General features: G+C 46.4%; 34 non-coding genes across 34 annotated transcripts; 1 reads left to right on the forward strand and 33 right to left on the reverse strand.

The window, feature by feature from the left end:
* Positions 1-116: 116 nt before the first annotated feature.
* Positions 117-188, reverse strand: trnag-ucc (transfer RNA glycine (anticodon UCC)). Its single transcript has one exon. It is a non-coding gene; the product is annotated as a tRNA-Gly (tRNA).
* Positions 189-393: 205 nt separating this feature from the next.
* On the reverse strand, positions 394-465 carry trnag-ucc (transfer RNA glycine (anticodon UCC)). The gene has a single exon. It is a non-coding gene; the product is annotated as a tRNA-Gly (tRNA).
* Positions 466-700: 235 nt separating this feature from the next.
* Positions 701-772, reverse strand: trnag-ucc (transfer RNA glycine (anticodon UCC)). Its single transcript has one exon. It is a non-coding gene; the product is annotated as a tRNA-Gly (tRNA).
* Positions 773-1,353: 581 nt separating this feature from the next.
* Positions 1,354-1,425, reverse strand: trnag-ucc (transfer RNA glycine (anticodon UCC)). Its single transcript has one exon. It is a non-coding gene; the product is annotated as a tRNA-Gly (tRNA).
* A 208-nt stretch (positions 1,426-1,633) lies between these two features.
* Positions 1,634-1,705, reverse strand: trnag-ucc (transfer RNA glycine (anticodon UCC)). The gene has a single exon. It is a non-coding gene; the product is annotated as a tRNA-Gly (tRNA).
* Positions 1,706-1,962: 257 nt separating this feature from the next.
* On the reverse strand, positions 1,963-2,034 carry trnag-ucc (transfer RNA glycine (anticodon UCC)). Its single transcript has one exon. It is a non-coding gene; the product is annotated as a tRNA-Gly (tRNA).
* Positions 2,035-2,275: 241 nt separating this feature from the next.
* On the reverse strand, positions 2,276-2,347 carry trnag-ucc (transfer RNA glycine (anticodon UCC)). Its single transcript has one exon. It is a non-coding gene; the product is annotated as a tRNA-Gly (tRNA).
* A 402-nt stretch (positions 2,348-2,749) lies between these two features.
* trnag-ucc (transfer RNA glycine (anticodon UCC)) lies at positions 2,750-2,821 on the reverse strand. The gene has a single exon. It is a non-coding gene; the product is annotated as a tRNA-Gly (tRNA).
* Positions 2,822-3,022: 201 nt separating this feature from the next.
* trnag-ucc (transfer RNA glycine (anticodon UCC)) lies at positions 3,023-3,094 on the reverse strand. The gene has a single exon. It is a non-coding gene; the product is annotated as a tRNA-Gly (tRNA).
* A 257-nt stretch (positions 3,095-3,351) lies between these two features.
* On the reverse strand, positions 3,352-3,423 carry trnag-ucc (transfer RNA glycine (anticodon UCC)). The gene has a single exon. It is a non-coding gene; the product is annotated as a tRNA-Gly (tRNA).
* A 225-nt stretch (positions 3,424-3,648) lies between these two features.
* trnag-ucc (transfer RNA glycine (anticodon UCC)) lies at positions 3,649-3,720 on the reverse strand. Its single transcript has one exon. It is a non-coding gene; the product is annotated as a tRNA-Gly (tRNA).
* Positions 3,721-4,313: 593 nt separating this feature from the next.
* trnag-ucc (transfer RNA glycine (anticodon UCC)) lies at positions 4,314-4,385 on the reverse strand. The gene has a single exon. It is a non-coding gene; the product is annotated as a tRNA-Gly (tRNA).
* A 411-nt stretch (positions 4,386-4,796) lies between these two features.
* trnag-ucc (transfer RNA glycine (anticodon UCC)) lies at positions 4,797-4,868 on the reverse strand. Its single transcript has one exon. It is a non-coding gene; the product is annotated as a tRNA-Gly (tRNA).
* A 192-nt stretch (positions 4,869-5,060) lies between these two features.
* On the reverse strand, positions 5,061-5,132 carry trnag-ucc (transfer RNA glycine (anticodon UCC)). The gene has a single exon. It is a non-coding gene; the product is annotated as a tRNA-Gly (tRNA).
* A 215-nt stretch (positions 5,133-5,347) lies between these two features.
* trnag-ucc (transfer RNA glycine (anticodon UCC)) lies at positions 5,348-5,419 on the reverse strand. Its single transcript has one exon. It is a non-coding gene; the product is annotated as a tRNA-Gly (tRNA).
* Positions 5,420-5,633: 214 nt separating this feature from the next.
* Positions 5,634-5,705, reverse strand: trnag-ucc (transfer RNA glycine (anticodon UCC)). The gene has a single exon. It is a non-coding gene; the product is annotated as a tRNA-Gly (tRNA).
* A 239-nt stretch (positions 5,706-5,944) lies between these two features.
* On the reverse strand, positions 5,945-6,016 carry trnag-ucc (transfer RNA glycine (anticodon UCC)). Its single transcript has one exon. It is a non-coding gene; the product is annotated as a tRNA-Gly (tRNA).
* A 411-nt stretch (positions 6,017-6,427) lies between these two features.
* trnag-ucc (transfer RNA glycine (anticodon UCC)) lies at positions 6,428-6,499 on the reverse strand. Its single transcript has one exon. It is a non-coding gene; the product is annotated as a tRNA-Gly (tRNA).
* Positions 6,500-6,896: 397 nt separating this feature from the next.
* On the reverse strand, positions 6,897-6,968 carry trnag-ucc (transfer RNA glycine (anticodon UCC)). The gene has a single exon. It is a non-coding gene; the product is annotated as a tRNA-Gly (tRNA).
* Positions 6,969-7,178: 210 nt separating this feature from the next.
* Positions 7,179-7,250, reverse strand: trnag-ucc (transfer RNA glycine (anticodon UCC)). The gene has a single exon. It is a non-coding gene; the product is annotated as a tRNA-Gly (tRNA).
* A 228-nt stretch (positions 7,251-7,478) lies between these two features.
* On the reverse strand, positions 7,479-7,550 carry trnag-ucc (transfer RNA glycine (anticodon UCC)). The gene has a single exon. It is a non-coding gene; the product is annotated as a tRNA-Gly (tRNA).
* A 584-nt stretch (positions 7,551-8,134) lies between these two features.
* Positions 8,135-8,206, reverse strand: trnag-ucc (transfer RNA glycine (anticodon UCC)). The gene has a single exon. It is a non-coding gene; the product is annotated as a tRNA-Gly (tRNA).
* A 208-nt stretch (positions 8,207-8,414) lies between these two features.
* Positions 8,415-8,486, reverse strand: trnag-ucc (transfer RNA glycine (anticodon UCC)). The gene has a single exon. It is a non-coding gene; the product is annotated as a tRNA-Gly (tRNA).
* Positions 8,487-8,897: 411 nt separating this feature from the next.
* On the reverse strand, positions 8,898-8,969 carry trnag-ucc (transfer RNA glycine (anticodon UCC)). Its single transcript has one exon. It is a non-coding gene; the product is annotated as a tRNA-Gly (tRNA).
* Positions 8,970-9,153: 184 nt separating this feature from the next.
* On the reverse strand, positions 9,154-9,225 carry trnag-ucc (transfer RNA glycine (anticodon UCC)). The gene has a single exon. It is a non-coding gene; the product is annotated as a tRNA-Gly (tRNA).
* Positions 9,226-9,440: 215 nt separating this feature from the next.
* Positions 9,441-9,512, reverse strand: trnag-ucc (transfer RNA glycine (anticodon UCC)). The gene has a single exon. It is a non-coding gene; the product is annotated as a tRNA-Gly (tRNA).
* Positions 9,513-9,726: 214 nt separating this feature from the next.
* On the reverse strand, positions 9,727-9,798 carry trnag-ucc (transfer RNA glycine (anticodon UCC)). Its single transcript has one exon. It is a non-coding gene; the product is annotated as a tRNA-Gly (tRNA).
* Positions 9,799-10,193: 395 nt separating this feature from the next.
* trnag-ucc (transfer RNA glycine (anticodon UCC)) lies at positions 10,194-10,265 on the reverse strand. Its single transcript has one exon. It is a non-coding gene; the product is annotated as a tRNA-Gly (tRNA).
* Positions 10,266-10,493: 228 nt separating this feature from the next.
* On the reverse strand, positions 10,494-10,565 carry trnag-ucc (transfer RNA glycine (anticodon UCC)). Its single transcript has one exon. It is a non-coding gene; the product is annotated as a tRNA-Gly (tRNA).
* Positions 10,566-10,819: 254 nt separating this feature from the next.
* On the reverse strand, positions 10,820-10,891 carry trnag-ucc (transfer RNA glycine (anticodon UCC)). The gene has a single exon. It is a non-coding gene; the product is annotated as a tRNA-Gly (tRNA).
* A 411-nt stretch (positions 10,892-11,302) lies between these two features.
* Positions 11,303-11,374, reverse strand: trnag-ucc (transfer RNA glycine (anticodon UCC)). The gene has a single exon. It is a non-coding gene; the product is annotated as a tRNA-Gly (tRNA).
* Positions 11,375-11,602: 228 nt separating this feature from the next.
* Positions 11,603-11,674, reverse strand: trnag-ucc (transfer RNA glycine (anticodon UCC)). The gene has a single exon. It is a non-coding gene; the product is annotated as a tRNA-Gly (tRNA).
* Positions 11,675-12,085: 411 nt separating this feature from the next.
* trnag-ucc (transfer RNA glycine (anticodon UCC)) lies at positions 12,086-12,157 on the reverse strand. The gene has a single exon. It is a non-coding gene; the product is annotated as a tRNA-Gly (tRNA).
* A 610-nt stretch (positions 12,158-12,767) lies between these two features.
* On the forward strand, positions 12,768-12,839 carry trnag-ucc (transfer RNA glycine (anticodon UCC)). Its single transcript has one exon. It is a non-coding gene; the product is annotated as a tRNA-Gly (tRNA).
* Positions 12,840-13,488: the final 649 nt, after the last annotated feature.

Raw genomic sequence — 13,488 nt, forward strand, 5'->3', positions numbered from 1 at the left:
AGAGTTTGCATTCTGTCAATAAGACTGAGATTCACCAGTCGACTTTTTTCAATTGTACTGCCAATGTCTCTGGAATCACAGAGAAACAAGATGTCGACATGTAATATGTTTCTCATTGCGTTGGCCGGGAATCGAACCCGGGTCAACTGCTTGGAAGGCAGCTATGCTCACCACTATACCACCAACACATGAGAGTCTTGGGAGAAAATTCACATTCCACAACACAGGGAAGGCTGGAGTGTCAAGAGCAAGTCAGGGCTCCTGAAGAGGAAGAGGAGGAGGAAGCAGAGTCGGGGGGGGCTCAGTGTTTGCACTCACATGGAGGAAGATTCATCTCATGGTTGAAACTTCACAAGTACAAGGTGACAGCAAGCAAAACAAAAATCATCCATCTGCGTTGGCCGGGAATCGAACCCAGGTCAACTGCTTGGAAGGCAGCTATGCTCACCACTATACCACCAACGCTTGACAGCACTGATGGAAAACCTAAATTCCACAGTAGGGGGAAACCTGGAGCATAACGAGCAAGTCGGGACTCCTCAAGAAGAGATGAAGAGAAGGAGGCTCAGAGTATGTATTTTCAACCACAGAGGAGCAAAGATTAGATGAGATTCAATAATATTGTTATTGGACATGTAACAGGCAAAAGGCAACAACCCCCCCCCCCCCCAAAAAAAAAAAAGAAAAAAAAAGTAATAACTGCGTTGGCCGGGAATCGAACCCGGGTCAACTGCTTGGAAGGCAGCTATGCTCACCACTATACCACCAACACATGGAAGCAGTCACAGCCTCCTTAAGTAGAGAAGAGGAACTTTCCCCAGCTGGTGTTTAATGGAGAGCAGCTGAGTGCTGCTGCTGCTGCTGCTGCCAAACTCACATTTTTATAACTTTTCAGTCATCTTACCTCTAAATTCCACTGCAGGCCACACGCACTCCAGAGCAAATGGAATCCATTCTTGTCAATCTGTCAGATTCCACAGCATGATGCAGAGTGCAGTCTATAAAGAACAACAACTAATAGCACAGCAGGTGGCAACCACAGGTCCCAGGTGGAGACTATTAATGTCAATCAGTTTCACAGGAAATTGAAGATTTACCTTGTCTGCGCAGAAGTTCACTTTGATGTCAACTTGATGGAATACAGTTTCCTGTATTCCACTTGTGTCCAAGGGAGGGTAGCAATGCACTTTCATTGGCTTTTCTATCAGTTTTCTTTCAAATAGGTACAACTAAGGGAGGAACAATGGTGATAATGAGTGACCAAAGGATTTGCATCGGCCGATAATCTCTCTATTTCCTCCATTGTCTGAAATCGCAGAGAAACAAGGCGTCGACATGTGAAAAGTCCATCATTGTGTTGGCCGGGAATCGAACCCGGGTCAACTGCTTGGAAGGCAGCTATGCTCACCACTATACCACCAACACATGAATGATTTGAGAGAAAACACCAAAAATTCCAGCGCACTATAAGCACCTTCAGACAGAGCTCACAGAGGACCGAGGATCGGAGTTTGGATTCTGTCTTTTTTACCAACGGAGGAGCGAAGATGAGAATTCTGTCAGTTGAAATTCAACTTTCTCCGACATTGTCCGAAGCCACGGACAGTCAGGGCGATGTCATGTAAAACTTTGTTGCGTTGGCCAGGAATCGAACCCAGGTCAACTGCTTGGAAGGCAGCTATGCTCACCACTATACCACCAACGCATGAGAATCTTGGGAGAAACACAAAAATCCCAGCGCACACTGAGGTTCTGTGCAGACACACTGAGGTTCAGCATCTTCAGACAGAGATGAGAGGGAGGATGGAAGCTCAGAGTTTGCATTCTGTCAATAAGACTGACGGAGGAGAGAGGACAAGAATTTGATAAGTTGAGATTCGCCAGTCGACTTTCTTCAATTGTACTGCCAATGTCTCTGGAATCACAGAGAAACAAGATGTCGACATGTAAAAGCTTTCTCATTGCGTTGGCCGGGAATCGAACCCGGGTCAACTGCTTGGAAGGCAGCTATGCTCACCACTATACCACCAACGCACACAAGTACAGGGGGAAGAAAACGCCTTCTAAAGATCAAATCTGGGCTCCTGGACAAGAGTTGAGGAGGAGGAGCAGGCAAAAGAGGAAGACTCAGTGTTTGCATTCAGACAGAGGAAGACTCAACTTACTGTTGAATCCTTCACAAGTCCATGGTGACAGAAAGCGACGAGTCTCAAAGGGCAACAGTGCATTGTAGTTTTATTTTAAACAGGTGCAACTAAATGACAAACGAAGCATCTGCCTTGGCCGGGAATCGAACCCGGGTCAACTGCTTGGAAGGCAGCTATGCTCACCACTATACCACCAACGCATGGAAGTGCAGGGAGAAAACCTAAACTACACAGCACAGGGAGGCGCTATGACGTGAGGTGAAGTTAGTGCTCCTCAAGAGGAGATGAGGAGGAGGCTCAGTGTTTGTATTTTCATCCATTCAGACAGAGGAACACTCAAGTTCTCACTGAAAGTTCTCAAGTGCAGGGGGACAGAAAGACAAAGAAAGAGAAGTTTTAGGAGAAACACAAAAATCCCAGTGCACACTGAGGTTCTGTGCAGACACAGTAAGGTTCAGCATCTTCAGACAGAGATGATGGAAGCTCAGTGGTTGCATTCTGTCAATAAGACTGAGATTCACCAGTCGACTTTCTTCAATTGTACTGCCAATGTCTCTGGAATCACAGAGAAACAAGGTGTCGACATGTAAAATGTTTCTCATCGCGTTGGCCGGGAATCGAACCCGGGTCAACTGCTTGGAAGGCAGCTATGCTCAGCACTATACCACCAACACATGAATGATTTGAGAGAAAACACCAAAAATTCCAGCGCACTATAAGCACCTTCAGACAGAGATGAGAGAGGCTCAGAGTTTGCATTCTGTCTTTTTAATCCACGGAGGAGCGAAGATGAGAATTCTATCAGTTGAAATTCAACTTTCTCCGACATTGTCCGGAGCCACGGACAGTCAGGGCGATGTCATGTAAAACTTTGTTGCGTTGGCCAGGAATCGAACCCGGGTCAACTGCTTGGAAGGCAGCTATGCTCACCACTATACCACCAACGCATGAGAGTCTTGGGAGAAACACAAAAATCCCAGCGCACACTGAGGTTCTGTGCAGACACACTAAGGTTCAGCATCTTCAGACAGAGATGAGAGGGAGGATGGAAGCTCAGAGTTTGCATTCTGTCAATAAGACTGACGGAGGAGAGAGGACAAGAATTTGATAAATTGAGATTCACCAGTCGACTTTCTTCAATTGTACTGCCAATGTCTCTGGAATCACAGAGAAACAAGGTGTCGACATGTAAATTGTTTCTCATTGCGTTGGCCGGGAATCGAACCTGGGTCAACTGCTTGGAAGGCAGCTATGCTCACCACTATACCACCAACGCTTGACAGCACTGATGGAAAACCTAAATTCCACAGTAGGGGGAAACCTGGAGCATAACGAGCAAGTCGGGACTCCTCAAGAAGAGATGAAGAGAAGGAGGTTCAGAGTTTGTATTTTGAACCACAGAGGAGCAAAGATTAGATGAGATTAAATAATATTGTTATTGGACATGTAACAGGCAAAAGGCAACAAAAAAAAACCCAAAAAAGAAAAAAAAAGTAATAACTGCGTTGGCCGGGAATCGAACCCGGGTCAACTGCTTGGAAGGCAGCTATGCTCACCACTATACCACCAACGCATGTAAGCAGTCACAGCCTCCTTAAGTAGAGAAGAGGAACTTTCCCCAGCTGGTGTTTAATGGAGAGCAGCTGAGTGCTGCTGCTGCTGCTGCTGCCAAACTCACATTTTTATAACTTTTCAGTCATCTTACCTCTAAATTCCACTGCAGGCCACACGCACTCCAGAGCAAATGGAATCCATTCTTGTCAATCTGTCAGATTCCACAGCATGATGCAGAGTGCAGTCTATAAAGAACAACAACTAATATCACAGCAGGTGGCAACCACAGGTCCCAGGTGGAGACTATTAATGTCAATCAGTTTCACAGGAAATTGAAGATTTACCTTGTCTGCGCAGAAGTTCACTTTGATGTCAACTTGATGGAATAGAGTTTCCTGTATTCCACTTGTGTCCAAGGGAGGGTAGCAATGCACTTTCATTTGCTTTTCTATCAGTTTTCTTTCAAATAGGTACAACTGAGGGAGGAACAATGGTGATAATGAGTGACCAAAGGATTTGCATCGGCCGATAATCTCTCTATTTCCTCCATCTGTTCCGCCATTGTCTGAAATCGCAGAGAAACAAGGCGTCGACATGTGAAAAGTCCATCATTGTGTTGGCCGGGAATCGAACCCGGGTCAACTGCTTGGAAGGCAGCTATGCTCACCACTATACCACCAACACATGGAAGTGCAGGGAGAAAACCTAAACTACACAGCACAGGGAGGCGCTATGACGTGAGGTGAAGTTAGTGCTCCTCAAGAGGAGATGAGGAGGAGGCTCAGTGTTTGTATTTTCATCCATTCAGCGAGAGGAACACTCAAGTTCTCACTGAAAGTTCTCAAGTGCAGGGGGACAGAAAGACAAAGAAAGAGAAGTTTTAGGAGAAACACAAAAATCCCAGTGCACACTGAGGTTCTGTGCAGACACACTGAGGTTCAGCATCTTCAGACAGAGATGAGAGGGAGGACGGCAGCTCAGAGTTTGCATTCTGTCAATAAGACTGAGATTCACCAGTCGACTTTCTTCAATTGTACTGCCAATGTCTCTGAAATCACAGAGAAACAAGATGTTGACATGTAAAATGTTTCTCATTGCGCTGGCCGGGAATCGAACCCAGGTCAACTGCTTGGAAGGCAGCTATGCTCACCACTATACCACCAACGCATGAATAATTTGAGAGAAAACACCAAAAATTCCAGCGCACTATAAGCACCTTCAGCCAGAGGCTCAGAGTTTGCATTTTGTCTTTTTAATCCACGGAGGAGCGAAAATGAGAATTCTGTCAGTTGAAATTCAACTTTCTCCGCCATTGTCCGGAGCCACGGACAGTCAGGGCGATGTCATGTAAAACTTTGTTGCGTTGGCCGGGAATCGAACCCGGGTCAACTGCTTGGAAGGCAGCTATGCTCACCACTATACCACCAACGCATGAGAGTCTTGGGAGAAACACAAAAATCCCAGCGCACACTGAGGTTCTGTGCAGACACAGTAAGGTTCAGCATCTTCAGAAAGAGATGATGGAAGCTCAGAGTTTGCATTCTGTCAATAAGACTGAGATTCACGAGTCGACTTTCTTCAATTGTACTGCCAATGTCTCTGGAATCACAGAGAAACAAGATGTCAACATGTAAAATTTTTCTCATTGCGTTGGCCGGGAATCGAACCCGGGTCAACTGCTTGGAAGGCAGCTATGCTCACCACTATACCACCAACACATGAGAGTCTTGGGAGAAAATTCTCATTCCACAACACAGGGAAGGCTGGAGTGTCAAGAGCAAGTCAGGGCTCCTGAAGAGGAAGAGGAGGAGGAAGCAGAGTCGGGGGAGGGGCGGGGGGCTCAGTGTTTGCACTCACATAGAGGAAGATTCATCTCATGGTTGAAACTTCACAAGTACAAGGTGACAGCAAGCAAAACAAAAATCATCCATCTGCGTTGGCCGGGAATCGAACCCGGGTCAACTGCTTGGAAGGCAGCTATGCTCACCACTATACCACCAACGCTTGACAGCACTGATGGAAAACCTAAATTCCACAGTAGGGGGAAACCTGGAGCATAACGAGCAAGTCGGGACTCCTCAAGAAAAGATGAAGAGAAGGAGGCTCAGAGTTTCTATTTTGAACCACAGAGGAGCAAAGATTAGATGAGATTCAATAATATTGTTATTGGACATGTAACAGGCAAAAGGCAACAACCCCCCCCCCCCCCCCCCTCCCCAAAAAAAGAAAAACAAAGTAATAACTGCGTTGGCCGGGAATCGAACCCGGGTCAACTGCTTGGAAGGCAGCTATGCTCACCACTATACCACCAACGCATGGAAGTGCAGGGAGAAAACCTAAACTACACAGCACAGGGAGGCGCTATGACGTGAGGTGAAGTTAGTGCTCCTCAAGAGGAGATGAGGAGGAGGCTCAGTGTTTGTATTTTCATCCATTCAGCGAGAGGAACACTCAAGTTCTCACTGAAAGTTCTCAAGTTCAGGGGGACAGAAAGACAAAGAAAGAGAAGTTTTAGGAGAAACACAAAAATCCCAGTGCACACTGAGGTTCTGTGCAGACACAGTAAGGTTCAGCATCTTCAGACAGAGATGAGAGGGAGGACGGCAGCTCAGAGTTTGCATTCTGTCAATAAGACTGAGATTCACCAGTCGACTTTCTTCAATTGTACTGCCAATGTCTCTGAAATCACAGAGAAACAAGGTGTCGACATGTAAAATGTTTCTCATTGCGTTGGCCGGGAATCGAACCCCGGTCAACTGCTTGGAAGGCAGCTATGCTCACCACTATACCACCAACGCATGAATGATTTGAGAGAAAACACCAAAAATTCCAGCGCACTATAAGCACCTTCAGACAGAACTCACAGAGGACCGAGGATCGGAGTTTGCATTCTGTCTTTTTTACCAACGGAGGAGCGAAGATGAGAATTCTATCAGTTGAAATTCAACTTTCTCCGCCATTGTCCGAAGCCACGGACAGTCAGGGCGATGTCATGTAAAACTTTATTGTAAACGTGGTGTTAACACAGAGAGCTGTAGCGCTGCAGCCGAGGAGGAAGAGTGGGGCAACGGAAGCTCGGTGTTCACATTTTATTCGCTGGCAGGTGGGCGGAATTAGTTGAGATTCAGTAATCGGTGTTATTCTCATTGTCCACGTCACGCATTCGGGGCGACAGAGATGTAAAAAGTTTGCGAATGCGTTGGCCGGGAATCGAACCCGGGTCAACTGCTTGGAAGGCAGCTATGCTCACCACTATACCACCAACACATGAGAGTCTTGGGAGAAAATTCACATTCCACAACACAGGGAAGGCTGGAGTGTCAAGAGCAAGTCAGGGCTCCTGAAGAGGAAGAGGAGGCGGAGGCAGAGTCGGGGGCGGGGGGGCTCAGTGTTTGCACTCACATAGAGGAAGATTCATCTCATGGTTGAAACTTCACAAGTACAAGGTGACAGCAAGCAAAACAAAAATCATCCATCTGCGTTGGCCGGGAATCGAACCCGGGTCAACTGCTTGGAAGGCAGCTATGCTCACCACTATACCACCAACGCTTGACAGCACTGATGGAAAACCTAAATTCCACAGTAGGGGGAAACCTGGAGCATAACGAGCAAGTCGGGACTCCTCAAGAAGAGATGAAGAGAAGGAGGCTCAGAGTTTGTATTTTGAACCACAGAGGAGCAAAGATTAGATGAGATTAAATAATATTGTTATTGGACATGTAACAGGCAAAAGGCAACAACCCCCCCCCCCCCAAAAAAGAAAAAAAAAGTAATAACTGCGTTGGCCGGGAATCGAACCCGGGTCAACTGCTTGGAAGGCAGCTATGCTCACCACTATACCACCAACGCATGTAAGCAGTCACAGCCTCCTTAAGTAGAGAAGAGTAACTTTCCCCAGCTGGTGTTTAATGGAGAGCAGCTGAGTGCTGCTGCTGCTGCTGCTGCTGCCAAACTCACATTTTTATAACTTTTCAGTCATCTAACCTCTAAATTCCACTGCAGGCCACACGCACTCCAGAGCAAATGGAATCCATTCTTGTCAATCTGTCAGATTCCACAGCATGATGCAGAGTGCAGTCTATAAAGAACAACAACTAATATCACAGCAGGTGGCAACCACAGGTCCCAGGTGGAGACTATTAATGTCAATCAGTTTCACAGGAAATTGAAGATTTACCTTGTCTGCGCAGAAGTTCACTTTGATGTCAACTTGATGGAATACAGTTTCCTGTATTCCACTTGTGTCCAAGGGAGGGTAGCAATGCACTTTCATTTGCTTTTCTATCAGTTTTCTTTCAAATAGGTACAACTGAGGGAGGAACAATGGTGATAATGAGTGACCAAAGGATTTGCATCGGCCGATAATCTCTCTATTTCCTCCATTGTCTGAAATCGCAGAGAAACAAGGCGTCGACATGTGAAAAGTCCATCATTGTGTTGGCCGGGAATCGAACCCGGGTCAACTGCTTGGAAGGCAGCTATGCTCACCACTATACCACCAACACATGAATGATTTGAGAGAAAACACCAAAGATTCCAGCGCACTATAAGCACCTTCAGACAGAGCTCACAGAGGACCGAGGATCGGAGTTTGCATTCTGTCTTTTTTACCAACGGAGGAGCGAAGATGAGAATTCTGTCAGTTGAAATTCAACTTTCTCCGACATTGTCCGAAGCCACGGACAGTCAGGGCGATGTCATGTAAAACTTTGTTGCGTTGGCCAGGAATCGAACCCAGGTCAACTGCTTGGAAGGCAGCTATGCTCACCACTATACCACCAACGCATTGAAGTGCAGGGAGAAAACCTAAACTACACAGCACAGGGAGGCGCTATGACGTGAGGTGAAGTTAGTGCTCCTCAAGAGGAGATGAGGAGGAGGCTCAGTGTTTGTATTTTCATCCATTCAGCGAGAGGAACACTCAAGTTCTCACTGAAAGTTCTCAAGTGCAGGGGGACAGAAAGACAAAGAAAGAGAAGTTTTAGGAGAAACACAAAAATCCCAGTGCACACTGAGGTTCTGTGCAGACACACTGAGGTTCAGCATCTTCAGACAGAGATGAGAGGGAGGACGGCAGCTCAGAGTTTGCATTCTGTCAATAAGACTGAGATTCACCAGTCGACTTTCTTCAATTGTACTGCCAATGTCTCTGAAATCACAGAGAAACAAGGTGTCGACATGTAAAATTTTTCTCATTGCGTTGGCCGGGAATCGAACCCGGGTCAACTGCTTGGAAGGCAGCTATGCTCACCACTATACCACCAACGCATGAATAATTTGAGAGAAAACACCAAAAAATTCCAGCGCACTATAAGCACCTTCAGACAGAGGCTCAGAGTTTGCATTTTGTCTTTTTAATCCACGGAGGAGCGAAGATGAGAATTCTGTCAGTTGAAATTCAACTTTCTCCGCCATTGTCCGGAGCCACGGACGATGTCATGTAAAACTTTGTTGCGTTGGCCGGGAATCGAACCCGGGTCAACTGCTTGGAAGGCAGCTATGCTCACCACTATACCACCAACGCATGAGAGTCTTGGGAGAAACACAAAAATCCCAGCGCACACTGAGGTTCTGTGCAGACACAGTAAGGTTCAGCATCTTCAGAAAGAGATGATGGAAGCTCAGAGTTTGCATTCTGTCAATAAGACTGAGATTCACGAGTCGACTTTCTTCAATTGTACTGCCAATGTCTCTGGAATCACAGAGAAACAAGGTGTCGACATGTAAAATTTTTCTCATTGCGTTGGCCGGGAATCAAACCCGGGTCAACTGCTTGGAAGGCAGCTATGCTCACCACTATACCACCAACACATGAGAGTCTTGGGAGAAAATTCTCATTCCACAACACAGGGAAGGCTGGAGTGTCAAGAGCAAGTCAGGGCTCCTGAAGAGGAAGAGGAGGAGGAAGCAGAGTCGGGGGAGGGGTGGGGGGCTCAGTGTTTGCACTCACATAGAGGAAGATTCATCTCATGGTTGAAACTTCACAAGTACAAGGTGACAGCAAGCAAAACAAAAATCATCCATCTGCGTTGGCCGGGAATCGAACCCGGGTCAACTGCTTGGAAGGCAGCTATGCTCACCACTATACCACCAACACATGAATGATTTGAGAGAAAACACCAAAGATTCCAGCGCACTATAAGCACCTTCAGACAGAGATGAAGAGAAGGAGGCTCAGAGTTTGCATTCTGTCTTTTTTACCAACGGAGGAGCGAAGATGAGAATTCTGTCAGTTGAAATTCAACTTTCTCCGCCATTGTCCGAAGCCACGGACAGTCAGGGCGATGTCATGTAAAACTTTATTGTAAACGTGGTGTTAACACAGAGAGCTGTAGCGCTGCAGCCGAGAAGGGAGAGTGGGGCAACGGAAGCTCGGTGTTCACATTTTATTCGCTGGCACGTGGGCGGAATTAGTTGAGATTCAGTAATCGGTGTTATTCTCATTGTCCACGTCACGCATTCGGGGCGACAGAGATGTAAAAAGTTTGTGAATGCGTTGGCCGGGAATCGAACCCAGGTCAACTGCTTGGAAGGCAGCTATGCTCACCACTATACCACCAACGCATGGAAGTGCAGGGAGAAAACCTAAACTACACAGCACAGGGAGGCGCTATGACGTGAGTTGAAGTTAGTGCTCCTCAAGAGAAGATGAGAAGGAGGCTCAGAGTTTGTATTTTGAACCACAGAGGAGCAAAGATTAGATGAGATTCAATAATATTGTTCTTGGACATGTAACAGGCAAAAGGCAACAACCCCCCCCCCCCCCCCAAAAAAGAAAAAAAAAGTAATAACTGCGTTGGCCGGGAATCGAACCCGGGTCAACTGCTTGGAAGGCAGCTATGCTCACCACTATACCACCAACGCACACAAGTACAGGGGGAAGAAAACGCCTTCTAAAGATCAAATCTGGGCTCCTGGAGAAGAGTTGAGGAGGAGGAGCAGGCAAAAGAGGAAGGCTCAGTGTTTGCATTCAGACAGAGGAAGACTCAACTTACTGTTGAATCCTTCACAAGTACATGGTGACAGAAAGCAAAGGCAGGAAGAGACGAGTCTCAAAGGGCAGCAGTGCATTGTAGTTTTATTTTAAACAGGTGCAACTAAATGACAAACGAAGCATCTGCCTTGGCCGGGAATCGAACCCGGGTGAACTGCTTGGAAGGCAGCTATGCTCACCACTATACCACCAAGGCATGGAAGTGCAGGGAGAAAACCTAAACTACACAGCACAGGGAGGCGCTATGACGTGAGGTGAAGTTAGTGCTCCTCAAGAGGAGATGAGGAGGAGGCTCAGTGTTTGTATTTTCATCCATTCAGACAGAGGAACACTCAAGTTCTCACTGAAAGTTCTCAAGTGCAGGGGGACAGAAAGACAAAGAAAGAGAAGTTTTAGGAGAAACACAAAAATCCCAGTGCACACTGAGGTTCTGTGCAGACACACTGAGGTTCAGCATCTTCAGACAGAGATGAGAGGGAGGACGGCAGCTCAGAGTTTGCATTCTGTCAATAAGACTGAGATTCACCAGTCGACTTTCTTCAATTGTACTGCCAATGTCTCTGGAATCACAGAGAAACAAGATGTCAACATGTAAAATTTTTCTCATTGCGTTGGCCGGGAATCGAACCCGGGTCAACTGCTTGGAAGGCAGCTATGCTCACCACTATACCACCAACGCATTGAAGTGCAGGGAGAAAACCTAAACTACACAGCACAGGGAGGCGCTATGACGTGAGGTGAAGTTAGTGCTCCTCAAGAGGAGATGAGGAGGAGGCTCAGTGTTTGTATTTTCATCAATTCAGCGAGAGGAACACTCAAGTTCTCACTGAAAGTTCTCAAGTGCAGGGGGACAGAAAGACAAACAAAGAGAAAAAAGTTAAAAAAAATAAATAAATAAAGTTTCATCTGCGTTGGCCGGGAATCGAACCCGGGTCAACTGCTTGGAAGGCAGCTATGCTCACCACTATACCACCAACGCATGAATAATTTGAGAGAAAACACCAAAAATTCCAGCGCACTATAAGCACCTTCAGACAGAGATGAGAGAGGACAGAGGTTCAGAGTTTACATTTTTTTTTTTACCAACGGAGGAGCAGAGATGAGAATTCTGTCAGGTGAAATTCAACTTTCTCCGCCATTGTCCGGAGCCACGGACAGTCAGGGCGATGTCATGTAAAACTTTGTTGTAAACGTGGTGTTAACACAGAGAGCTGTAGCGCTGCAGCCGAGGAGGAAGAGTGGGGAGAAGGGAGAGTGGGGCAACGGAAGCTCGGTGTTCGCGTTTTATTCGCTGGCACGTGGGCGGAATTAGTTGAGATCCAGTAATCGGTGTTATTCTCATTGTCCACGTCACGCATTCGGGGCGACAGAGATGTAAAAAGTTTGTGAATGCGTTGGCCGGGAATCGAACCCGGGTCAACTGCTTGGAAGGCAGCTATGCTCACCACTATACCACCAACGCGTGACATTTGGAGGGAAGAAAAGTTGATTCCACCGTACCGGGGGAAGAGGATGCGTCTCCTCTGCCACGCCCCCTGCTAAAGTCAAGCGTGGCGGAGGAAGACGGTAAGATCCCCTCTAAACAGGAAGTCAGGCACATACATGATCCGGTGGGTGTCAAAATATAAGCACACTGCGCTCGCTTTAAACATAGATGGTAAAAAGTTTGTTTTGTTTTTCAGCAATTCAACATTGGGACTCATTACGACTTACTTTAGCAAACGGTTTAATGAATCGCCGTAAAGCACGTGCACGGTTTCGAACGTGAACTTACACCTCAGCATCCAGATTGAAGTTCTTTTCCTCTCGTGGTACCGACCGACACATCACTTAAGTAAAAAAAAAAATAAAAAAAAAACAACAACAACAGCGACCTGGTAACCCCAAGGAAACCGGCGTTTACATCAAGTCCTCGCCTCATTCGTGGTTATCGTCGCAGCAAAAGCAGCGCCAAGCGGGAGTTTTTTAATTTATTTATTTTGTTTGTTTCCTGTGACCACGTGACCTAACTCTTCCAGCTGCGCAGCCCTCAGCTTGCACTGGAATTTTGCTTTTCTCCCACAACTTTCCATGCGTTGGTGGTATAGTGGTGAGCATAGCTGCCTTCCAAGCAGTTGACCCGGGTTCGATTCCCGGCCAACGCAATAATGTTTTTCTTCTACAGCAACCACGAATCTCGTCAATTTTACGCAGACGGGTAAATTCTACAGCCCGCTTTGCTTTATTCACACCTTGTCGCTCAGAACCCCGTTTTCTAGTTGGCGGCTGTTAACGGTGGGATAATTGTACATTTCTCTGAAGAGTTATTATTATTATTATTATTATTATTATTATTATTATTATTATTATTATTATTATTATTATTATCATTATTATTATTATTATTATTATTATTATTCAGCTTTTGAGCACAAGATAAAGCCTGATTGAATATTAGGTTGGAATATGTGGAACAAAAACCTAACACTCAGATGTGCACTCACATATTCATATATAGTCACGATATATAGATATATGGTAGATACAAAGTCATGTTAAACAGTTGTGTCATAGCGCCAGTCTTGCTCTGCTGGGTGTGCCCAGTAACTTCACTCTGTTGGCTCAGTCTCACCACATCCCTCAGGCCAGAGGCGACGGTGCCGAGCCAGAAAAACAGACCGACAACGGCAAGCAACAAGTCGGTAAACACACTGGAGCCACTCACAGCACGTTGCCAGGCCAGGATTTCATTATGCAGGTTGGCTGGGGACTCGACTGTCAGGCACTCGCTAGTCTGCTCCCACGCCTGCCTGA

The sequence above is a fragment of the Nelusetta ayraudi genome, unplaced genomic scaffold, assembly GCF_046127955.1.
Source record: "Nelusetta ayraudi isolate G7.1 ecotype Tasmania unplaced genomic scaffold, CSIRO-AGI_Nayr_v1 ptg000225l, whole genome shotgun sequence".
Classification (NCBI taxonomy): domain Eukaryota; kingdom Metazoa; phylum Chordata; class Actinopteri; order Tetraodontiformes; family Monacanthidae; genus Nelusetta; species Nelusetta ayraudi.